This window comes from Somniosus microcephalus, chromosome 6 (genome assembly GCF_052327205.1).
Source record: "Somniosus microcephalus isolate GS21.2 chromosome 6, FLI_Smic_1.0, whole genome shotgun sequence".
Taxonomy (NCBI): domain Eukaryota; kingdom Metazoa; phylum Chordata; class Chondrichthyes; order Squaliformes; family Somniosidae; genus Somniosus; species Somniosus microcephalus.
The window spans coordinates 6987910-7013588 of NC_140992.1; the positions used below are offsets into that span (position 1 = coordinate 6987910).

At 45.4% G+C, this 25679-nt stretch overlaps 1 protein-coding gene across 3 annotated transcripts in view; it reads left to right on the forward strand.

Moving 5' to 3' along the window:
* The first annotated feature begins 7819 nt into the window (after positions 1 to 7819).
* The window catches only part of LOC147115411 (polyhomeotic-like protein 3), a 113447-nt gene continuing 95587 nt past the window's right edge, over positions 7820 to 25679 (forward strand). For 2 of the 3 annotated variants that reach the window (XM_085989660.1, XM_085989662.1), the window contains exons 1-2: positions 7820 to 8128; positions 8275 to 8308. The gene's annotated coding sequence lies outside the window, so the exon portion shown is untranslated. The remainder of the gene's footprint in view (positions 8129 to 8274; positions 8309 to 25679) is intronic. The other variant, XM_085989661.1, reaches the window with a different exon arrangement.

The window sequence follows — 25679 nt, forward strand, 5'->3', positions numbered from 1 at the left end:
GGCAGTACTGAGGGAGTGCTACACTGTCGGAGGGGCAGTACTGAGGGAGTGCTACATTGTCAGCGGGGCAGTACTGAGGGAGTGCTACACTGTCAGCGGGGCAGTACTGAGGGAGTGCTACACTGTCGGAGGGGCAGTACTGAGGGAGCGCTACACTGTCGGAGGGGCAGTACTGAGGGAGTGCTACACTGTCGGAGGGGCAGTACTGAGGGAGCGCCGCACTGTCGGAGGGGCAGTACTGAGGGAGTGCTACACTGTTGGAGGGGCAGTACTGAGGGAGCGCTACACTGTCGGAGGGGCAGTACTGAGGGAGTGCTACACTGTCGGAGGGGCAGTACTGAGGGAGTGCTACACTGTCGGAGGGGCAGTACTGAGGGAGTGCTACACTGTCGGAGGGGCAGTACTGAGGGAGTGCTACACTGTCGGAGGGGCAGTACTGAGGGAGTGCTACACTGTCGGAGGGGCAGTATTGAGGGAGTGCTACACTGTCAGCGGGGCAGTACTGAGGGAGTGCTACACTGTCGGAGGGGCAGTACTGAGGGAGTGCTACACTGTCGGAGGGGCAGTACTGAGGGAGTGCTACACTGTCGGAGGGGCAGTACTGAGGGAGTGCTACACTGTCGGAGGGGCAGTACTGAGGGAGTGCTACACTGTCGGAGGGGCAGTACTGAGGGAGTGCTACACTGTTGGAGGGGCAGTACTGAGGGAGCACCGCACTGTCGGAGGGGCAGTACTGAGGGAGTGCTACACTGTCGGAGGGGCAGTACTGAGGGAGCGCCGCACTGTCGGAGGGGCAGTACTGAGGGAGCGCCGCACTGTCGGAGGGGCAGTACTGAGGGAGTGCTACACTGTCGGAGGGGCAGTACTGAGGGAGTGCTACACTGTCGGAGGGGCAGTACTGAGGGAGTGCTGCACTGTCGGAGGGTCAGTACTGAGGGAGTGCTACACTGTCGGAGGGGCAGTACTGAGGGAGTGCTACACTGTCGGAGGGTCAGTACTGAGGGAGTGCTACACTGTCGGAGGGTCAGTACTGAGGGAGTGCTACACTGTCGGAGGGGCAGTACTGAGGGAGTGCTACACTGTCGGAGGGTCAGTACTGAGGGAGTGCTACACTGTCGGAGGGGCAGTACTGAGGGAGTGCTACACTGTCAGAGGGTCAGTACTGAGGGAGTGCTACACTGTCGGAGGGGCAGTACTGAGGGAGTGCTACACTGTTGGAGGGGCAGTACTGAGGGAGTGCTACACTGTCGGGGGGCAGTACTGAGGGAATGCTACACTGTCGGAGGGGCAGTACTGAGGGAGCGCCGCACTGTCGGAGGGGCAGTACTGAGGGAGCACCGCACTGTCGGAGGGGCAGTACTGAGGGAGTGCTACACTGTCGGAGGGGCAGTACTGAGGGAGTGCTACACTGTCGGAGGGGCAGTACTGAGGGAGTGCTGCACTGTCGGAGGGTCAGTACTGAGGGAGTGCTACACTGTCGGAGGGGCAGTACTGAGGGAGTGCTACACTGTCGGAGGGTCAGTACTGAGGGAGTGCTACACTGTCGGAGGGTCAGTACTGAGGGAGTGCTACACTGTCGGAGGGGCAGTACTGAGGGAGTGCTACACTGTCGGAGGGTCAGTACTGAGGGAGTGCTACACTGTCGGAGGGGCAGTACTGAGGGAGTGCTACACTGTTGGAGGGGCAGTACTGAGGGAGTGCTACACTGTCGGGGGGCAGTACTGAGGGAATGCTACACTGTTGAGTTGAAGGCACAAAATTCTATAGATTCTGGAATGGTTCCTGCAGATTGGAGGATAGCAAATGTAACCTCACTATTTAAGAAAGGAGGGAGAGAGAAATCGGGGAACTACAGACCTGTTAGCCTCACATCAGTAGTTGGGAAAATGCTGGAATCTATTATAAAGGATGCAATAACTGGGCACTTAGAAACTAATAGTGAGATTGGGCAGAGTCAACATGCATTTATGAAAGGGAAATCCTGTTTAACAAACCTATTGGAGTTCTTTGAGGATGTAACTAATGGAGTAGACAAAGGGGAACCGGTAGATGTGTTTTTGGATTTTCAGAAGGCCTTTGATAAGATCCCACACAAGAGGTTGGTAAACAAAATTAGGACACATGGAATTGGGGGTAATATACTAGCATGGATTGAGAATTGGTTAACAGACAGAAAACAAAGAGTAGGGATAAACGGGTCTTTTTCAGGATGGCAGGCTGTGACGAGTGGGGTACCGCAAGGATCGGTGCTTGGGGCCCAGCTATTCACAATCTATATCAATGATTTGGATGAGGGGACTAAATGTAACATTTCCAAATTTGCTGATGATACAAAGCTAGGTGGCAGTGTCAGTTGTGAAGAGGATGTGAAGAGGCTTCAAGGGGATCTCGACAGGCTCAGTGAGTGGGCGAGAGCATGGCAGATGGAATATAATGTGGATAAATGCGAATTATCCACTTTGGTAGAAAAAACTGAAAGACAGAGTATTTCCTAAATGGTGAAAGATTGGGGAATGCAGATGCTCAAAGGGACTTGGGTGTCTTTGTACATGAGTCACTGAAAGTGAATGTGCAGGTAGCCATTAGGAAGGCAAATGGTATGCTGGCCTTCATTACAAGAGGATTTGAGTGCAGGAGTAAAGAATCACAGAAACCCCACAGTGCAGATAGAGGCCATTTCAGCCCATCGAGCCTGCACCGACACATATCCCACCTGATCCCCGTAACCCCTGCACCAACACATATCCCACCCTATCCCCGTAACCCCATGTATTTAATCCCCTAACACTAAGGGTCAATTTATCATAGCCAATCAACCTAACCTGCACATCTTTGGACTGTGGGAGGAAACCAGAGCACCCGGAGGAAACCCACGCAAACACGGGGAGAATGTGCAAACTCCACACAGACAGTCACGCGAGGCCGGATTCGAACCCGGGTCCCTGGCGCTGTGAGACAACAGTGCTAACCACTATGCCACCGTGCTTACTTCAGTTATATAGGGCCTTGAAGTCTTACTTCAATTATATAGGGCCTTGGTGAGACCACACCTGGAGTACTGTGTATAATTTTGGCCTCCTTACCTAAGGAAGGATATAATTGCCATAGAGGGAGTGCAACAAAGGTTCACGAGATTGATTCTTGGGATGGCGGGACTGTCGTATGAGAAGAGATTGAGTAAAGTAGGCCTGTATTCTCTTGAATTCAGAAGAATGAGAGGGGATCTCTTTGAAGCATACAAAATTATTACAGGGCTTGATAGGGTGGATGCTGGGAGAATGTTTCCCTTGGCTGGAACCAGGGGCCACAGCCTCAGGATAAAGGGTAGGCCATTCAGGACAGAGATGAGAAAAAATTTCTTTACACAGAGGGTGGTGAAGCTTTGGAATTCTCTACCCCAGAGGGCTGTGGAGGCTCAGTCATTGGGTATATTCAAAACAGAAGTCGATAGATTTCTGACTAGTAGTAAGGGCATCAAGGGATATGGCGATAGGACCGGTGAATGGAGTGGAGGCAGAAGATCAGCCATGATCTCATTGAATGGCGGAGCAGGCTCGAAGGGCCGAATGACCTACTCCTGCTCCTATTTCTTATGTTCTGTTGGAGGAGCGCTGCACTGTCGGAGGGGCAGTATTGAGGGAGCGCTGCACTGTCGGAGGGGCAGTACTGAGGGAGCGCTGCACTGTCGGAGGGGCAGTACTGAGGGAGAACTGCACTGTCGGAGGAGCAGTACTGAGGGAGCGCTGCACTGTCGGAGGGGCAGTACTGAGGGAGTGCTACACTGTTGGAGGGGCAGTACTGAGGGAGTGCTACACTGTCGGAGGGGCAGTACTGAGGGAGTGCTACACTGTCGGAGGGGCAGTACTGAGGGAGTGCTACACTGTCGGAGGGGCAGTACTGAGGGAGTGCTACACTGTTGGAGGGGCAGTACTGAGGGAGCGCTGCACTGTCGGGGGGGCAGTACTGAGGGAGTGCTACACTGTCGGAGGGGCAGTACTGAGGGAGCGCTGCACTGTCGGGGGGGCAGTACTGAGGGAACGCTGCACTGTCGGAGGGGCAGTACTGAGGGAGCGCTGCACTGTCGGAGGGGCAGTACGGAGGGAGCGCCGCACTGTCGGAGGGGAGGTACTGAGGGAGTGCTGCACTGTCGGAGGTGCTGTCTTTCAGATGAGACATTAAACCAAGGCCCCATCTGCTCTCTCAGATGGTTGTAAAAGATCCCATGACACTATTTCGAAGAAGAGCAGGGGAGTTATCACCGGTGTCCTGGGTCAATATTTATCACTCAATCAACATCACTAAAACTGATTATCTGGTCATTATCACATTGCTGTTTGTGGGAGGTTGCTGTGCGCAAATTGGCTGCTGTGTTTGCTACATTACAACAGTGACTATACTCCAAAAGTACTTCATTGGCTGTAAAGCGTTTTTGGGACGTCCGGTGGTTGTGAAAGGTGCTGTAGAAATGCAAGTACTTTCTTTCTTATGGTGTATTGTTACGGTGCAAATTATGCACATCACGACCCCTATCCATACAATGTCCTCGGAGAAGTGGAAAACCAGAGGGAAAAAGAAACCGTGTCCAATTTAGGACAAAACAAGCGAAATTCCATTCCAACCCCAGAAGGTTAAAAAACACGCTCCAAGAGACCAGAACGACCGGGAGATACATTGTCCATACTCGCCCACCTTCTGTATGTATTGTAGAGTCATGTAGTTACATAGCTTTATACAGCTCTACATAGATGTGAACATTCAAATATACAAAACCTAGGGTAATTTGGCCTTGGGGAATGGATCTGAAATAAAAAATACTTGAAGGAAAAAAATTTGCAGGGATATAGGGAAAGAGCGGGGGAGTGAGACAAACTGGATTACTCTTCGAAAGAGCCGGCGCAGGCTCGATGGGCTGAATGGCCTCCTTCTGTGCTGCACTATTCTATGATTCTGTGATTCAATCCACGTGATTAACAAAATAACAATTATTCCTGGGACATTTGTTCTTCCTTTTAAATTTGTGTCAGACATGATTTTCCCTTATTTGGTGGTAGTGGGACCTTGGACAAATTGCCAAACATTGGGATTTCTCAACAACTGAATTTTAGACAACTATGCTCTGTTATGAAAAATGATTGTATCCCCATGGGACTGCAGTCTGTACGCACGTCGAAGTAACGGGAGAGAGTGAAATCCCACAGGGGTCAGGCATCATTTGCACCATGATATGGCTTTGTGCAAGTAATAGAAAGACTTACATTTAAATAGCACCTTTCACGACCACCGGACATCTCAAAGTGCTTTACAGCCAATGAAGTACAGTCACTGATGTAATGTGGGAAACGTGGCAGCCAATTTGCACACAGCAAGCTCCCACAAACAGCAATGTGATAATGGCCAGATAATTTTTTTTTGTTATGTTGGTTGAGGGATAAATATTGGCCCCAGCCATCAGGGATAACTCCACTGCTCTTCTTCGAAATAGCACCATGGGATCTTTTACATCCACCTGAGAGCAGACGGGGCCACAGTTTAACATCTCCTCCGAAAGTCGGCACCTCCGACAGTGCAGCACTCCCTCAGCACTGGCACTGAGAGTGTCAAGCCTAGATTTTGTACTCAAGTCTCTGGAGTGGGACTTTGAACCCACGACCTTCTGACTCAGAAGTGAGTGTGCTGCCCACTGAGCCAGGGCCGACACCGGTCATGTGCTGTTTCAGCACAATTCATACATCTGCATTTAGTTTGGTTGCAAACAAATGAAATGCAGGTTTACCAAAACCTTTTTCATGAAGATGATACTTCTTTATGTGAATCACTGCCTTGGGGTAGAGTGGGTGGGGAGAGGGGACAAAGGAGAACATTTGAGGGACAATTGGAGGACAGATGAAAAAAGGACTTGGAATTCCATAGCACCTTTCATGGCCACCAGATATCCCAAAGCGCTGTACAGTCACTGTTGTAACACAGCAGTCAATTTGCACAAAGCAAGCTCCCACAAACAGCAATGCGGTAATGACCAGATAATTTGTTTTAGTGATCTTGATTGCATGATTAAACGTTGGCCAGGACACCAGGAATAACTCCCCAGCTCTTTTTCAAAATAGTGCCACAGGATCTTTTAACGTCCACCTGAGGGGGCAGACAGGGTCTCAGTTTAACATCTCATCCGAAAGACAGACAGCTCTGCACTCCCTCAGTAGTGCACTGCCGCATCAGTCTCGATTTTTGTGTTCAAGTGTTATGAAGTGAGACTTGAACCCACAACTTATTCTGACTCAGAGGCGAGAGTGCTACCTGCTGAGCCACACTGACACATAAAAAAAGTAAGTTTCCCTTGTTTTGGAAGGCCTGTAAGTAAAGTTTGAAAATAACTTTGAAGAGCGGTGATTGTCCTTAATGTAGGGAAATGGGGTAGTCATTGTGTACACTGCAAGATTCCATAACCAACAGTGAGATGAATGACCAATTAATCACTTTTTGTTGATGGTGGTAGAAGGCAGCATTTGCACAGGACTCTCTTCTCTTACTTTAATAGTTTTATGGGACAACTGTCCATCTGAATCACCAAACCAGGCAGGTGGAACGTTGACTTAATATCTCACCCAAAGGGCAGCACCTTCAACAGTGCAGCACTTCCTCAGTACTAGAATGCACCTTAATTATGTTCTGCCATCCCGGAGTGGGGCTTGAACCCATAAATCTACTGACACAGGCGCAAGAGAACCACCAACTGGTCCAACTGACACTTGATAGGATGATGCCTTTCATCAGTGTGCTCAGATTTCTGCCCTGTAAAAGCCAACAGGATCGTAAGTCGTACAGATTATGCTATTGGGTAATTGTGGGTATGAGGATGGTGGGGTGGGGGAGATTTGAAATGCTGCAGTATGAACGTTCCCCCTTTACTTTCACTGACAAGTAAGGACAGGATGAGAAAAGACAATTCAGGCTCCTTCACCTCATACTTTAACTCTTCCGTCATGACATTGAATTGTTGACTCGGTGGGTAGCACTCTCACCTCGGAGTCAGAAGGTTGGGGGTTCAAGACCTTCTCCAGAGACGTGAGCACATAATCCAGGCTGATGGGGAGTGCTGCACTGTAGGAGGTGCTGTCTTTTGGATGCGACATTACACATCTCAGATGGGCCTAAAAGATCCCATAGCCTACTCCTGCTCCTAATTCTTATGTACCATTCAAAGAAGAGCAGGGGAGATCTCCCTGGTGTCTTGGGCAATATTTATCCTTCAACCTAAAAAACAGATTAGAAGAACATAAGAATTAGGAGCAGGAGTTGGCCACACGGCCCCTCAAGCCTGCTCCACCATTCAATCATGGCTGATCTTCGACCTCAACTCCACTTTCTCGCCCAATCCCCATATCCCTTGATTCCCCTAGAGTCCAAAAATCTGTTGATCTCCGTCTTGAGTATACTCAATGACTGAGCCTCCACAGCCCTCTGGGGCAGAGAATTCCAAAGATTCACCACCCTCAGTGAAGACATTTCTCCTCATCACAGCCTTAAATGGCCGACCCCTTATCCTGAGACTGTGACCCCTAGTTCTAGACTCTCCAGCCCAGGGGAAACAACCTCTCAGCGTCTACCCTGCCAGAATCTTAAACGTTTCAATTATCTGGTCATGTATCTCACTGCTGTTTGTGCGAACTTGCTGTGTGCAAATCGCGTTTCCTACATTACAACAGTGACTGTGCTCCATTGGCTGTAAGACTTGTCCAGAAAGGCGCTGTAAAAATGCAATTCATTATTTCTTTCTAATTGGATGGTTAGGCATAAAAGACATGATCGCGTGCCACCTTCAGCCAATGATCTGCATGAAAGAATGAAGAAACGGGAGGCATCTCTTCCATCTGTCTAGCCTTTACAGCGGTGGACCTGTTCTACTTCCTCCTGAGCTCTGTGTGGTGCTGTGCATTACTATTTTAAAATCAAGTTTGGTGTAGATGTGTCTTTCGCCCTCCCCTCCTCTCACCAGACTCTGCGCAGTGCAATACGTGACTGCGTTTCATCTGCCACTATATTCAGAACCCGCGTCTAGCCAATGCAAGATACATTAAACAGGGGGCAAGAGAGAAAGAGATGCAAGCTCCGTGACACCGGTCCAATGCAGGTAAGCCTATGCAAAAAAAAATCATGCTTAAAAGTCCTCTTCACTTCTCCGCAGAGATGCCCCCTTGCCCTGTGCTAATTAATACAACATGAGCAGTAACGGCAGGAACTAATTAAGCTAATTGCATTTTCTGTTTATAATTGCAGCCGTTTGCAGAATCCATTGACCGAGAAATCCCAAGTAAGTTCTGCGTGAAATCGACCTGAAAAGGACAGGTCCTGAATATTTAGATTTCGGCTCCAGCAATGGAAGACTTGGTCTGTGTGTGTGTGTGTGAGAGAGAGCGAGCTGTGTCTGTGTTTGCATCAGGGGTTGTCGCCGTCTAAAAGCCTCCCCACACATCGTGAAGATTTAATCAGCAGAGGCAAAATTATTTATCAGACGTCTAGAATATTACTGCAGGTTTCACTATCGTTTGTTTGCAATTTGCAGACACATTAGCGGAAGCTGCAGACAGAAGTTGTAATTCACCCATGCACCTCGGAGCAGGCAGTGTAGAAAATGCATTTTAATTGCATATTGTTAAATGCTTTTTTTTTTACAGACTGTCAGAATCGACCTCATTGCTCAGCATTGTGGAGTAGATTTAACAGTGTCGGTGCAACAATATTAACATGTTGGGGCGGGGGGTAAAGGACAATGAATGGGGGGGGGGGTCATTATTTTAAATGCATGGCATCTTACTCCACCTGTTTGCTCAAATGCACGGCGAAGCTTTGAGTTTTAACAGATATATTTTTTGTGTTTTTAAAAAAAAAAAAATGCCATTACTGAATATGTGCAAGATGTGACGTATTTACTATAACCAGGAGCGACTGAGCTTGCGTGTGCAGCCTGCAGTGTTTTCTGGGAGTTGTAGTCCTTTGGCTCATTCTTGTAAAATAAAGAACTTGCATTTCTCCAGCACCTTTCACAACCTCAGGACGTCCCAAAGTGCTTTACAGCCAATGAAGTACTTTTTGAAGTGTTGTCATGTAGGAGAGGCAGCCAATTTGCACACAGCAAGCTCCCACAATGTGATGATGACCAGATAATCTGGTTTTTAGTGATGTTGGTTGAGGGATAAATATCGGCCCCAGGACACCGGGGAGAACTCCCCTGTTCTTCTGATGTGGTTTCTAACTCTAACCGCAATTCACTGTTATGTAGGCAAATCTCAGCCGGTTCGTACACAGGAAGATCCCACAAACAGAAAATGAATGGATGACAAAGTTAGCTGAGGGATAGATATTGTCCAAGACAAACAGGAGGATTCCCTATCATGGGATCTTTTACATCTACCTGAGAGAGCAGACGGGGCCTCGGTTTAACGTCTCATCTGAAAGACAGCACCTCCGACAGTACAACACTCCCTCAGTACTGCACTGGAGTGTCAGCCTGGATTTTTGTGCTCAAGTCTCTGGAGTGGGACTCGAACCCACAACCTTCTCACTGTGAAGCGAGAGTGCTGCCCACTGAGCCACAGCTCATGCAGCAAAAATGGTGGAGTACATGTCATAGAGTCAGAGTTACACAGCACAGAAAGAGGCCCTTCAGCCCATCGTGTCCACACCGGCCATCAAGCCCTGTCTATTCTAATCCCATTTTCCAGCACTTGGTCCGTAGCCTTGTATGCTATGGCGTTTCAAGTGCTCAGCTAAATGCCTCTTGAATGTTGTGAGGGTTCCTGCCTCTACCACTCATTCAGGCAGTGAATTCCAGATTCCAACCACCCTCTGGGTGAAAATGTTTTTCCTCAAATCCCCTCTAAACCTCCTGCTCCTTACCTGAAACAATGCCCCCTGGTTATTGACCCTTCTACGAAGGGGAAACGTTCCTTTCTATCTACCCTATCTATGCCCCTCATAATTTTGTACACCTCAATCAGGTCCCCCCTCAGCCTTATCTGCTCTAAGGAAAACAACCCCAGCCTGTCCAGTCTCTCTTCATAGCTGAAGCGCTCCAGCCCAGGTAACATCCTGGTGAATCTCCTCTGCACCCTCTCCAATGCAATCACATCCTTCCTATAGTGTGGCGACCAGAACTGCACACAATATTCCAGCTGTGGCCTAACTAGCGTTTTGTACAGCTCCATCATAATCTCCCTGCTCTTATATTCTATGCCTCGGCTAATACATAGATACATAGAAGATAGGAGCAGGAGTAGGCCATTCGGCCCTTCGTGCCTGCTCCGCCATTCGATGAGATCATGGCTGATCCTTTAATTCAGTATCCCGTCCCCGCCTTCTCTCCGTAACCCTTAACCCCTTTTGCCCGTAGAAATATATCTAATTCCCTCTTAAATATATTTAATGAGCTGGCGTACACTGCCCTCTGTGGCAATGAGTTCCACAGGTTCACCACTCTCTGAGTGAAGAAATTCCCCCTCATCTCTGTCCTAAATGGTTTAGCCCTTATCCTTAAATTATGTCCTCTAGTTCTGTTCTCACCCGCCAAGGGAAACATTCCTTCTGCATCCAGTCTGTCTAGACCTGTCAGAATTTTATACACTTCTATGAGGTCCCCTCTCAATCTTCTAAACTCCAGTGTGTACATCCCTAAACTACATAGTCTCTCCTCATAGGTCATTCCCGCCATTCCTGGTATCAGCCTGGTGAATCGCCGCTGCACCCCCTCCATGGCAAGAACATCCTTCCTCAGATGAGGCGACCAAAACTGTACACAGTACTCGAGGTGTGGTCTCACCAGTGCCCTGTACAGCTGCAGCAAGGTATCCCTGTTCCTGTATTCTAACCCTTTTGCTATGAAGGCCAGCATACCGTTTGCCTTCTTGACCGCCTGTTGCACCTGCATGCTCGCCTTCAGTGACTGGTGTACAAGAACACCCAGGTCTCTCTGTACTTCCCCCTCTCCCAATCTATTGCCATTTAAATAATAATTTGCCCTCCCGTTCCTGCACCCAAGGTGGATAACTTCGCACTTGTCCACATTATAGTGCATCTGCCATTTATCCGCCCAATCGCCCAGTCTGTCCAAATCGCTCTGGAGCTTCCTGGTCTCTTCCTCTGAGCCCACCCCCCCTCCTAGTTTAGTGTCGTCTGCAAATTTGGAAATGCTGCATCCGACTCCCTGATCCAGGTCATTAATGTAAATTGTGAACAGCTGGGGGCCCAGGACAGATCCCTGTGGTACCCCACTTGTTACTGCCTGCCATTCAGAAAATGAGCCGTTTATTCCAACTCTCTGTTTTCTATCTGACAGCCAGTTCCCTATCCACGCCAAAACTTTCCCCTTTATCCCATGAGCCTCAATTTTCCATGCTAATCTTTTATGTGGGACCTTATCGAAGGCCTTTTGGAAGTCCAGGTACACCACATCTACTGGCTCTCCCCCATCTATTCTACCAGTTACTCCCTCAAAAAATTCCAATAGATTAGTCAAGCACGATTTACCCTTTGTAAATCCATGTTGACTCTGTCCTATCCTGTCCCCATTTGCTAAGTGCTCCGCTATTTCATCCTTAATGATGGACTCCAGCATTTTGCCCACAACTGATGTAAGGCTTACAGGTCTGTAATTACCTGCTTTTTCCCTACCCCCCTTTTTGAATAGTGGGGTAACGTTAGCTACCCTCCAATCCATCGGCACTGTTCCCGAGTCTAATGAATTCTGAAAAATCATCCTTAGTGCATCCGCTATCTCTAGGGCCACCTCCTTCAGTACCCTAGGATGCATGTTATCAGGCCCTGGGGATTTGTCCACCTTCAATCCCTTTAGCTTCCTTAACACCATATCCTTAGAGATATTGATTTGCGTCAGTTCCTCCTTTGCCAATGTCCCTATTTTTCCCGATATCCCAGGGAGGTTTTTTGTGTCTTCCTTCGTAAAGACTGACCCAAAGTATGCATTTAGTTGATCTGCCATTTCCTTATTTCCCATTATATATTCCCCCGTATCTGACTGCAATGGACCAACTTTGGTTTTCACCAGTCTTTTCCTTTTGATATATTTATAAAAGCTTTTGGAGTTAGTTTTTATATTTTCCGCCAGCTTGTTTTCGTAAGCTATTTTGCCCCTCTTGATCATGCCCTTTGCCCTCCTTTGCTCTATCTTAAACTGTTCCCAATCTTCCGCTCTGGCGCTTTTTTTGGCTATTTTATACGCCCTATCTTTGGATTTTATGCTGTCTCTAATTTCCCCTGTTATCCACGGTTGAGTCACCTTTTTAGATTTCCTTTTATGCCAGATTGGTATAAACAATTTTTGCAATTTTGTCATTCTATCTTTAAATGTTTGCCATTGTTTATCTACCTCCAGTCCTCCCAGGAACGTTGTCCAATCAGACCTACTCAGTTCCCGTCTCATGGCATCATAATTCCCCTTGTTTAAATTCAGGACCTTAGTCTCTGAGTCAATTTCTTCGCTCTCCATTTCGAGTGAGAAATCGATCATGTTATGATCGCTCTGACCCAAGGGTCCCCGTACAACAAGATTACTGATTAGTCCCTTCTCATTGCACAGTACCCAGTCCAATATAGCCTGTTCCCGAGTTGGTTCCTCGACATATTGATCCAGATAACCATCCCTTAAACACTCAAGGAATTCCTCCTCCTCATTATTTTTACTGATTAGGCTAGTCCAATCTATATGTAAGTTAAAGTCACCTATGATGACAGCTGTGCTCTTATTGCACGCTTCTCTAATTTCCCTCGTGATGCCCTCCCTAACCTCTATTTTACTATTTGGAGGCCTATATACCACTCCTATTAATGTTTTTCGCCCCTCGCGAAGGCAGGTATCCCATATGCCTTTTTAACCACCTTATCTACCTGTCCTGCTGCCTTCAGGTACATGAACACCAAGGTCCCTCTGATCCTTTGTCCTTCCTAGGGTCCTACCATTCATTGTGTATTCCCTTGCCTTGTTAGTCCTCCCAAAATGCATCACCTCACACTTTTCAGGGTTAAATTCCATTTGTCACTGTTCTGCCCATCTGACCAACCCGTCTATATCGTCCTGTAGCCTGAGGCTTCCCTCCTCGCTATTTACCACTCCACCAATTTTCGTGTCACCTGCGAACTTACTGACCTACATTCATATCTAAATCATTAATGTACACTACAAACAGCAAGGGACCCAGCACCGATCCCTGCAGTACACCACTGGACACAGGCTTCCAGTCACAAAAACAACCTTCGACCATCACCCTCTGCCTCCTGCCACTAAGCCAATTTTGGATCCAATGTGCCAAATTGCCCTGGATCCCATGGGCTGTTACCTTCTTGACCAGTCTCACATGCGGGACTTTGTCGAAAAAAAAGTCAAGCTCATTATAGTTAGATCACACTTTGAGTAAGATTTCCTACATTACAACAGTGACTACACTTCAAAAGTACTTCATTGCCTGTAAAGCGCTTTGGGAAATCCTGAGGTTGTAAAAGGCGCTACATAAACGTAAGCCTTTCTATATCCATTGGTCACTGAGACACAAGGGAGATGTTGAAGCCCTGGAGAGGGCTGCAGTAAAGAGCCACGTAACTGCGGCATAGGAATTATGACTTCAAAAAATGCAATATATGATAGTAAATAATACAGAAAAGGTAAATCTAAAGCACTATAGTACTTCAAATCAAACCATGACAATGGGAAAAGGGAGCCCAGATTCAAACTAGTGAAAGGCTAATTTAAAACTTACGTCATTATTCTGGCACTATTTAAAGAAAGAAAGACTTTCATTTCTATAGCACCTTTCATGACCACCGGACGTCCCAAAGCGCTTTACAGCCAATGAAGTACTTTTTGAAGCGTAGTCACTGTTGTGACGTAGGAAACGCAGCAGCCAACTTTCCACGGGATCTTTTACGTCCACCTGAGAGAGTAGAAGGGGCCTCGGTTTAACGTCTCATCCGAAAAACGGCACCTCTGACAGTGCAGCACTCCCTCAGTACTGCACTGGAGTGTCAGCCTAGATTTTTGTGCTCAAGTCTCTGGAGTGGAACTTGACCCCACAACTTTCAGACTGCGGAGGCAAGGGTGCCACCCACTGAGCCACGGCTGAAGAAGAGCAGGATAGTTCTCCCCGGTGTCCTGGTCAATATTTATCCCTGAACCAAAACCTCAAAACAGACTATGTGTGTCATTATCACATTGTTGTTTGGGCTATATTAATGCAAGTTGTTGTATTTAGGCATACTGGTCAATTGCGTGTTCCATTGCCCATGGTCAAATCCTAAATAAGGTTTTTTTTAATGTACAAGCTGGCAAGGAGGGGCTGTGAGAAAGGCTTCAGAGGCTCCCCCTACAGTGCCGCCTAGAGTCTGCAACTATATTGTGACAATTGATAGGGCAAAATTGAATAAGAAATGTTGACACCATAATTGTCAGTAGAAAGAAAAAACTTTTCATTTGCATCGTGCGTTTCATGACTAGGACATCCCACACGGTTTCAGTCAATAAATAACTTTTTTTTTGAAGTGTAGCCACTGTTGCAATGTAGGGAAATACGGCACCCAAATTGTGCACAGCAAGAACCCACAAATAGCAGTGTGATTAAATTGTCAAATAATTTTTTTTTTTAAATCACGTTGGTTTGAAGAATAAATTTTGGCCAGGACAATTGGAAATGTTGACAGTAAAGCATAACCAAGAATTGTGATAACGGGAAGTAAGGTTTCTGGACAGAGAATGAGTGCCCTACTGGACATTTTTAAATAATATGTAGATATGTAAATTGCCTATTCCAAATAAAGTGTCAAAGATTTTTAAAAAATTGGCTAATTTGCCCGCCGGTCTACCTAGAACATAGATCCTATACCTGAGATACAGTGTACCCACTTCAAAAATGGTCTCTGCATCAGTGCCACGGTGGTGGGTGATTTGAACTTTGGTCGAACCTCTGCTGACATTCTTTCGCTATTGCCAATTCTGCACCTTACTTAGTGCCGACAGCCACGCTTTCGGCCTGCTGTTGATTGGCAGCTCGCCAACTGGGTGAGGTCCAAGTGTCATGTTTGCTCAGGTTGGCATTCCAAGCTGAGCGTGTACCAAAGTACGAGAAAGAAATATTCCTATAGCGCCTTTCACGACCTCGGGACGTACAAAGCGCTTTGCAGCCAATGAAGTACTTTTTGAAGTGCAGTCACTGTTGTAAGGTGGGAAACGTGGCCACCAATTTGCGCACAGCAAGCTCCCACAAACAGCAACGTGATAATGACCAGATGATCTGTTTGTGATGTTGATTTGAGGGATAAATATTGGCCAGGACACCGGGGAGAACTCCCCTGCTCTTCGAAAATAGTGCCATGGGATCTTTTACATCTACCCGAGAGAGTAGACGGGGCCTTGGTTTAACGTCTCCTCCAAAAGATGTCACCTCCGACAGTGCAGCACTCCCTCAGCACTGCACTGGAGTGTCAGTCTAGTTTGTGCTCAAGTCCTTAGAGTGGGACTTGAACCTACGACCTTCTGTCTCAGAGCCATGGCTGACAAGAAAGACAGTGGAAGGAAGTACAGCTGGCAGCAACCTTTTCAGGACCTATTTGGCAGTAGGTTACAGAGTGGCATAGGTAGGATCCTGAGGGAGTGGTGCCTGAGTGTAGCAAGACACAAGGGGGAGAGATCGTGGCAAGAATAATAATATGGATATCGAACAGCTGAAAAGCAAAATCCACTGTTTACAAGATTAACAAAGCAATATCGGAAGCACGTTTCCATAAACGTTTAATGAGTTTGCTGTTAAATCTGGAAAATCAAGTACATCACTGCTCGCTGCGTTAAATCTGATAATTGCTGTAAATATTAGCTCAAAGGATATTTTGCTTAATCGAAGACTGTCAGGACATTTGTGTAAAAAGAAAAAATAATAATTTTTGAAGAGAGACATTTGCAGGAGTGCAGTAAATTTAAGCATGAAAATATCATGACATTTGACATTAAGAATGTCCCAAATTCCAGATCTGATCTTCAAATAGCCCAGCAATAACCATCACAAACAGTTTATTCCCCATAACAGCCTGTCTGGTCATCTCCCGCATTACATAGAAACATAGAAGATAGGAGCAGGAGTAGGCCATTCGGCCCCTCGAGCCTGCTCCACCATTCAGTGAGATCATGGCTGATCATCCAAATTCAGTACCCTGTCCCTGCCTTCTCCCCATATCCCTTGATCCCTTTAGCCTTAAGAAATATATCTAACTCCTTCTTGAATATATTTAATGAATTAGCCTCAACTGCCTTCTGTGGTAGAGAATTCCACAGGTTCACCACTCTCTGGGTGAAGAAATTCCTCCTCATCTCTGTCCTAAATGGCTTACCCCTTATCCTTAGACTGCTGCCACTGAAATTGGATGGACCAGATTGAAAAGTTCTTTCCTGTGTTCCTTGTCCACACAGTTGCACCTTTTCCCCCCGCTGGCCCACTCTCTCATCCTCTCTATAACCTTCTAAGGGTACTTGTCTTCGGTCATCAGTGCACATGCCCTGCCCATCAAATTCTTCTCGCTGCCCTTACTGCATGCAGGTTACTTCTTTTGACTTCAGCATTGGTCTGTCTGCCCTCCCAGCAGCTGATGGCCAACCTATTCCACATGCAGCACAATGCAGAATCATCCACCCCCTGCTTCTGTCCTTTTCAGATAAGACACTGAGAAATCAATTAAGATAGAATCTGGCGGGGAAGAGTCGTGGGTGAAGAATGGAAGAGATTTACAGACAGCAGAAGATTGAGTGCAGTGGCAAAAATGCTGAGAGGAAAGAGAGGTGTAAGGAACAATAGACTGGAGCCAATTAAAGACCTAGACAAGAAGAATGCCAGGAGGAAGCCTTCCGTATCGGACAGTAATCGTTTCAATAACTCTGGAACACTTGTTGCTGCTCAGGTTGTTGGTCAGCGCAGAGGTTACATGGAGAGCTGGCTAAGTTTGAGAGAGAAATCATTTAAGAGGATGTAAAAGAAGAAATAGAGAGAGTAACCTCGGGCATGTGTGAAGTAGTGATGGAAGGAAGCCCGAGGTGATGGAATAGCTTTACTGTGGCATCCCAACAGAATGAAGAAGGTATTTACAGTTTGGAAACTAGCAGTTATAGAATCTTACAGTGCAGAAGGAGGCCATTCGGCCCATCGTGCCTGTGCTGGCTCTTTGACAGAGCTCTCCAATTAAAAGAAAGAAAGACTTGCATTTATACAGCGCCTTTCACAACCTCAGGACGTCCCAGAGCGCTTTACAGCCAATGAAGTACTTTTTGAAATGTAGCCACTGTTGTAATGTGGGAAATGCGGCAGCGAATTTGCGCACAGCAAGCTCCCACAAACAGCAATGTGATAATGACCAGATCATCTGGTGTTTTCAGTTATGTTGGTTGAGGGATAAATATTGGCCAGGATGCTGGGGAGAACTCCCCTGCTCTTCTTCAGAATAGTGGCCATGGGATCTTTTACATCCACCTGAAAGAGCAGGCGGGGCCTCGGTTTAATATCTCATCCGAAAGACGAAATTAGTCCCACTCCCCCACCCCACCTCAATCCCTCTTCCCCCATTGCCCTGAAAAATTCAAGTATTTATCCAATTCACTTTTGAAAGTTACTGTTGAATCTGCTTCCCCCGCCCTTTCAGGCAGCGCATTCCAGATCATAACTCGCTGTGTAAAAAGAACTTCTCCTCCGCTCCCAAACTTTCAGTGTTTAGAGGTTTTCGGAAGTTTGGATAAAGGATAGTCTTCCTGTAGTAATATTGCCTATTCCACAAATGAAACTGCTAACTCGATATAAAATTGTCAGTAGGTTATATTTGAAAATAATTCATATCCCCCCAGAAAATAATTGATTTTTGACACTTTATTTGGCATATTTTCCATATAAGTATTTTATATTTTTGTGAGTTGGCCCAGAAATTCAGGTCGGGGGCTTCCCGCGGGTGCAAGCACCTGACCTGCACTTACCTAGCGCGCCGGCTGTTGAGCTCTGGGTCCACGTGGGATTCCGATCCTGGGCCTCCTCCAACTGCCGGCGCGCAGTGCTTGCATATCCCAGGGGCGCAGTTAGTTTGAAGCGTCCCCTGGGATCACGTGGGCCATGGAGAGCCAATGGTAGCAGGGAGTCTCCATTCATAGATTTGACAGGAAGAGCTGTATGAACAGAGATCAGCCCCAAAACCTAACTAAAACTTTATATATTTTTTTTAAATTACATTTTTAAAATAACTATAAATTACATAAATTTAAATTATTGTTTAAAATAGTTATTTTTTGAAAACATTAATTACAGTTTCTAACGGGGCTAAAAATAAACTTACCTTTCTTTAAAGTATTTAAAAATAATAAACCTGTGGAAAAATGTTTTAATTTTACTTAATTCACCACTTACCTTGTTAAAAGCAGGCCTTGTGACTGCTTTTTAAAAGCGTAGCTGCTGGAGACTTGCCCTCCCGGAGAAACCTGCAAAAAAAACCGGAAGTTCCAGGCGTATGCGCTGCCTCTCCGGCGCACGCGTTCGACATGTGAACCCCTTCCTTTAAGGGAACGGAAGTTCCGGTTTCCTGCGCGTGCATGAAATCTGCACTTTTGTTGGGCCTACGCGTGAGTACCCAGCGTGTACTCACCCGTGGGGACCCAAATTTCTGGCCCATCATATTTGGAAGCGTCTAAATACTGCAGTTTTCAAGTTGGATCTGTTGCGATATCTGAAGGTCACTGTTTAAGTACCATTTTAGTGACACCACTTTACTGCCCTCTTCAATCGTGTGCAGACAAATTTGACAGTGCTCCTTTAAATTTTATTTTGGCATTCTGTTTATCAACAGATACCAATCAGCCCAAGTATAGCGCTTGCTGGAGCTTTAGGCATCGTAATCCTTTAGATTTGATGTGGCTCCGTTGATATTATTTATGAACAGGAGGAGGCCATTCAGCCCCTCGAGCTTTCTCCGCCATTCAGTTAGATCACGGCTGATTTGCACCTCAGTTCAATTTACCTGCCCCCGCTCCATATCCTTGATACCCTTACCTAACGAAAATCCATCGATCAGTCTTGACATTTTCAATTGACCCCCAGCACCCACAGCCTTTTGGGGGAGCGGGTTCCAGATTTCCACCGCCCTTTGTGGGGAAAAGTGCTTCCTGATTTCACTCCTAAAGGGCCTGGCTGTAATTTTAACATTGTGCCCCCTTGTTCTTGATTCTTCAGAGGGAATACAGATGATCTATCCATTCAGAATTTTAAAGACCTCAATTAGATCACCCTCAATTTTGAATTCAAACCATAACCTGCATTTAAAAAAAAATTCATTCAAGGATTGTGGGCGTTGCTGGCAAGGTCAGCATTTATTGCCCATCCCTAATTGCCCTTGAGTTGAGGTGGCGAGCCGCCTTCTTGAACCTCTGCAGTCCGTTACAACTGAGTGGCTTGCTGGACCATTTCAGAGGGTAGTTAAGAGTCAACAGCATTGATGTGGGTCTGGAGTCACATGTAGGCCAGACCGGGTAAGGACGGCAGATTTCCTTCCGCTAAAGGACATTAGTGAACCAGATGGGTTTTTCCCGACAATCCGATAGTTTCATGGTCACCATAGTTACTGAGACTAGCTTTTTATTTCACATTTATTTAATGAACTGAATTTAAATTCCCCAGCTGCCGTGGTGGGATTTGAACTCATGTCTCTACATCATTAGCCCAGATACTCTGGATTACTAGTCCAGTGACGTAACCACTATGCTACCGTACCCTTAATTTAACCCAGCACAGACCGGGAATCAAACAAGGGACGTTACTGGACTGTATTGCTCCATTCCACGACAGGCAGTGCATTTATCAACTCGGCTGCAATGATGATTAGTGAAGAGCAGCCCAAAGAGAGGGCTCTGTGTCCATATGACACGGGTTATAATCAATCAATGCCTGGCCCAGCATGGACACTGGACTCAGTGTCCAGAATTGCCTCATCATCCTGTGAATGCCAAGAATAGAGCCTGAGAATTGGTGTGGCCAGTGGCCAGAATAATCTCAATGCGCAGGACAGTTTATGAACTGAAAAGTAAAATAACACCAGAAGAAAAATTTCACATTTTGTTTTTTTTTAAAGCAAACAAGCACATTTTTTGTGAGCCTAGCTAAGAGTGCCCCTTTTAAATCACTGGACGGTCTTTTGAACGATTGGGAAATAGGCAAAATGGTGAGGGGCCGATCCCATTGAAACAATGTTCCACCCCCACACTCCACTCCCCTTCCTCTGCAGTTGATGCTGAATAGAATCACAACAGAGGCCCAGACGAAGAAGGCTCTTTGGGTAATTGGATCTCATCCTTCCACAATACCAACACGACCATTTCCCATTGTAGCGCCGAGCTCTTCCTTAAGCCAATCTCGTCCCCTGGCCTCAGCCATCCTTTCTGGCAAAGCCTTTCCAGCTGTTGTTCATCCTCTGTGTAAAGAAACATATTTGTGGCGTCTTGTCTTGAAAGAAAAAAATTTGCAGGCCTCCGGGGAAAGGGCGAGGGGAGTGGGACCAGCTGAAGTGGTCTTGCAGATGGGCCGAATGGCCTCCTTCTGTGCTGTAACCATTCTATGATTCTATGTCTTAAACTTGCTCTTCACAACTCCAAACCTGTGCTCGCCTGTCTGGCTGTATCTGAAGTCTGCTAAATTATGGGGCATACATTATTAATATTAGTTCAGAGTGAAGTAGCACACCTGCTAATCCCAGTGAGGGCGGCAGGGAGGGATGTCATTTTCAATGCAGACAGTTCCGGAGGAAATGGTAGCTGCATATCTCTGTCCACCTGCCATTGGATGGTGCTTTCTAGGGATGTTGTTTTCACAGAACTCCAGGCGTGGTCTCACCAAGGCCCTATATAATTGGAGTAAGACTTCTTTACTCCTGTACTCGAATCCTCTTTACTCCTGTACTCGAATCCTCTTTACTCCTTGAAATAAAGAATAGATTTGCCTTTCTAATTAGGCTTTATTAACTTAAAAATCCTGTAGCACATCTTTCAACACCCAGTCCCAACTAAAGGCTGGAAAGAACTGAATTTAAGATGGCCACCACAAATCACATGACATCAACTACCAATGAGATTACAGCATATATCCCAAGGCAGGAAACAAACAACCAATCACAATACTTCTTACTAAACATAAAGAATAATCACCACATTCACCCCTCCTTTTAAAATATACTCCAACCTAAATAACCTTTACAATTTATAATTAATTATTTACAACTAAAACTATGCACAGACAAAATAAAACTATTCAACATGACACAATACTAAGTGAGCAACAACAAATAGTAACATTGCACATAAGTATTAAGTATCTCTCAACTAAAACAATATAATATAATATTTCAACAATTTTAAAACATTACTATCAATTTAAAAGTCCATTTTCAATCGGGCGACCGGATATCTTGTTCGTGTCGACCTTCTTAACCTTGGTGAAATTCCTTGCCCTCCCACACCAGGAGACACAGAAGTATCTTCTGCAGGAAGGCTATCCATATCCCGATTTTCAACGGTTTCCGGATTAGAAATCCCATCAGGAGGTAAACTGGGACGGTCATGAACATCCATCGAGGGCTGACTAATAGAAGTATAATTATCTGCAGTCGGATTGGAAATATTCGTAGTATCTGTAACAGCATCCACATTATCTGAATCATGAATATTGTTAATATCCTCAGAAGAGGGCTGGCCACCACAAGGAGCCAAGTCTTTAATTGAAACGGTACTTTCTTTCCCATCTTGGAATCGAATATGAGCATATTGGGAATTTGCCTCCAACAGCTCCACCTCCTCCACTAAAGGATCATATTTTGACAATCTAACATGGCGTCGAAGCAGCACAGGTCCCTGCATAGTAAGCCATGAAGGCACCGAATATCCCGTAGTAGATCTCCGCGGATAGTTAAAGAGCCTTTCATGGGGGGTCACATTAGTAGCCGTTGAAAGCAATGATCTAATGGAATGCAGGGCATCAGGCAGTACCATTTCCCACTGTGTATTCTTAAGGTTCTGGGATGTCAAAGCCAACATAACTGCCTTCCAGATCACCCCATTGTATCGTTCGCACTGTCCATTACCCTGGGGATTATATGGGGTAGTTCTACTAGTAGAAATTCCCCGACTCTGAAGGTATTCCTTCAACTGGGAAGACATAAAAGAACTTCCCTGATCCGAATGGATATACGCAGGCATCCCAAAGATGACAAAAAGTTGAGTCAGACATTTGATAACTGTAGCAGCTGATACATCTGTGCAAGGAAAAGCAAAAGGGAACCTTGAAAACTCATCCACAACAGTAAATATATATCGGTTTTGAGTAGTTGAAGGAAGAAGCCCCTTAAAATCGACGCTCAAACGTTCAAAAGGAGAAGTAGCCTTTATAAGATGAGCTCGTTGAGGCTTAAAGAAATTCGGTTTACACCGAGCACAGATAGAACATGATGAAGTCATCCGCTTGACGTCTTCAACTGAAAAGGGCAAATTCTTACTGCGTACGAAGTGTATCATCCTCGTAACTCCAGGATGGCATAAGGCATTGTGAAGATTAATAAGCGTATCTCCATGAATCACAGAACAATAAGCCCTCGACAGCGCATCAGCAGCAACATTATCCTTCCCCGGACGATAAACTATGTCAAAATGGTAACATGCCAACTCAATCCTCCACCTCATTATTTTATCATTCTTAATCTTTCCAAAATGTTTGACATCAAACATAAAGGACACAGACTTTTGATCAGTTACCAACGTAAAATGTCGCCCCGATAAATAATGTCTCCATTTACGCAGCGCTTCTACTATTGCATACGCCTCTTTATTGAAGAATGCCTTTTTTCACTATTGTTCAAGGTACGTGAGAAAAAGGCCACAGGTCTTCCATTTTGGTTCAGAGTAGCCCCAATTGCAAAATCAGAAGCATCCGTCTCAATCACAAAAGGAACCTGCTCATCAATAGAATGCACAACTGCTCCAAGGATATCCTTTTTAAAATTATCAAAACACGTCCTGGCCTCCCATGATAGAGAATATGTCGTAACCCGAATAAGAGGCCGGATCTTCTGTGAAAAATTTGCAATCCAATTAGAATAGTAAGAAAACAGTCCAACAACTCGTTGCAAAGCCTTAGAACTAGTAGGACAAGGTAAATCAATCAATGGTCGCAGACGTTCTGGGTCTGGTTTAATCTTGTTTCCCGAGATAATGTACCCCAGTAGATTTACCTCAGTGGTCGAAAAGGTACACTTCTCTTTATTGAAAGTTAAACCAACTTTTTCCGCAGCTTGAAGGAATCTTTCTAAATTAGAATCATGCTCCACCCTTGATTTGCCACACACCGTGATGTCATCTAAGTATGAAAAGGTGTCAGAGAGAGAGTTATCACTTATAAAAGCATCCATTGCCCGTTGAAAACAAGCAACACCATTAGTAACACCAAATGGTATTCGGCAAAACTGATACAACTTTCCACCAGCCTCAAAGGCCGTATATGGTTGATCCTTCTTAATAGGAATCTGATGATAAGCACTCTTTAGGTCAATAGTGCTAAAAACCTTATACTGAGATACTTTATTGATAAGCTCATCAATCTTAGGCAAAGGGTACGCATCTAATTGAGTATACCTATTAATAGTTTGGGAATAGTCTATCACCATTCGTTTCTTATGTCTCTCGTTAGTCGTGATAACTACCTGTGCCCGCCAAGGCGAACAACTAGGTTCAATGATTCCTTCCAATAAGAGACGTTGAACTTCAGAATTAATAAATTCTCTATCCTGACTGCTATACCTTCTTGACTTGGTAGCAATTGGCTTACAATCCGTCATCAAATTGGAAAAAAGTGATAATGGAGAAATGGATAAAGAGGTTGATCCACAAATAGATAAAGGTGGCTTAGTCCCTCCAAATGAAAGACTAAGAGATTTGTGTAACTGAAGCACATCATGACCAATCAAAATATCCACACAGAGATTAGGCAAAACAGATAGGCATATATCAGTATACGTATTACCTAGAAGAATCAATTTCACAAGGCAACAACCAGCTACTTGTGAAGTGAGAGTCGTCTGAGCCATACACACCTGATAGGAAACAGGTGAAATTTTCAAATGCTTCTCCTTTGCAAACTGAAGACTTATAAAACTCTCGGTACTGCCCGTATCTATAAGGGCCTTCACTTCCAACCCATTAACTTGGGCCGTAACTATAGCTTTGTTTAGGCCATGAGCAAATGCAGCAGAAATTGATGCAATAAACGCCCTATCTAAAGGCTGAATAGTCACAGAGGAGGTAATTGAACCTGATGATTTACACACACGTGCGTAATGACCTCTCTCGCCGCATTTACTACACACAGCCTCCCGAGCAGGACACTTCAGACGAGGGTGCCGGACGTTCCCACAAAAATAACACTTCTGAATCCTAGAGGCAACAGCCGCTGAAGTAGAAACTGTTTCAGAATCTAGTAAACCACTCCTATTAAGTCCACATAATTCCTTTTCATCCGGAACTGCCGAAACCACAGTCACAGGCCGATTAAAAAGAGCATAAGAATCCGAACTTCTCTGAGCCACATCCAATGTAGAAGTTTGCTCAAAAGCACTCTTAAGATCCAAAGTCTTATTTTCTAACAACCGCTGACGAATTGATCTAGACAGTAATCCATTAATAAAAGCATCCCGTACCGATTCTTCCTTATATTCTTCAGCCGTCATGGCCTTATAATTACAGTTAACACTAAGGCACCGAAGTGCTTGTAAATAAGTATCCAAAGATTCTCCCACCTGCTGCCTACGGGCAGGTAGAAGGTGACGTGCAAATACCTCATTCTTTGGTTTAACAAAAATCTTTTCCAATGTAGAAATAGCCACTTCGTAAGTTTTACAGTCCAAAATATACTTATACACATCCGGAGCAATGTAGTTGATAAGCATATTCAGCTTATTTAGAGACTCTTGATCCAACACGCCCAAAAAGTTTTTAAATGTACAATACCAGTGTTTCCATTTATCATCCACTCCTGCAGAATTAGGGTCAGCATTGAATCGTTCTGGTTGAAGATATCGCTCCATTCTGACATAAAGTTAATAAATTGAAATAAAGAATAGATTTGCCTTCCTAATCTAGGCTTTATTAACTTAAAAATCCTGCAGCACATCTTCAACACCCAGTCCCAACTAAAGGCTGGAAAGAACTGAATTTAAGATGGCCACCACAAATCACATGACATCAACTACCAATGAGATTACAGCATATATCCCAAGGCAGGAAACAAACAACCAATCACAATACTTCTTACTAAACATAAAGAATAATCACCACACTCCTGTACTCGAATCCTCTTTACCCCTGTACTCGAATCCTCTTTACTCCTGTACTCAAGGCTGCGAAGCACCTTGGGATGGTTTTACTATGTTAAAGGGGTTGTATAAATGCAAGTTGTTGTAACGAAAGGAATCTAAAATTTGCCGCCACCTGCCACCCCCATGCCTCCCATCGACATGATCTACGCCAACCAGGCTTGAGACTTGATTAGCACAGCTTATACTAACTCCAACTCATCCATAACTCTTCAGCCCACCTATGCAGCATGAGCTCCAAGGGATGAAAGACTTCA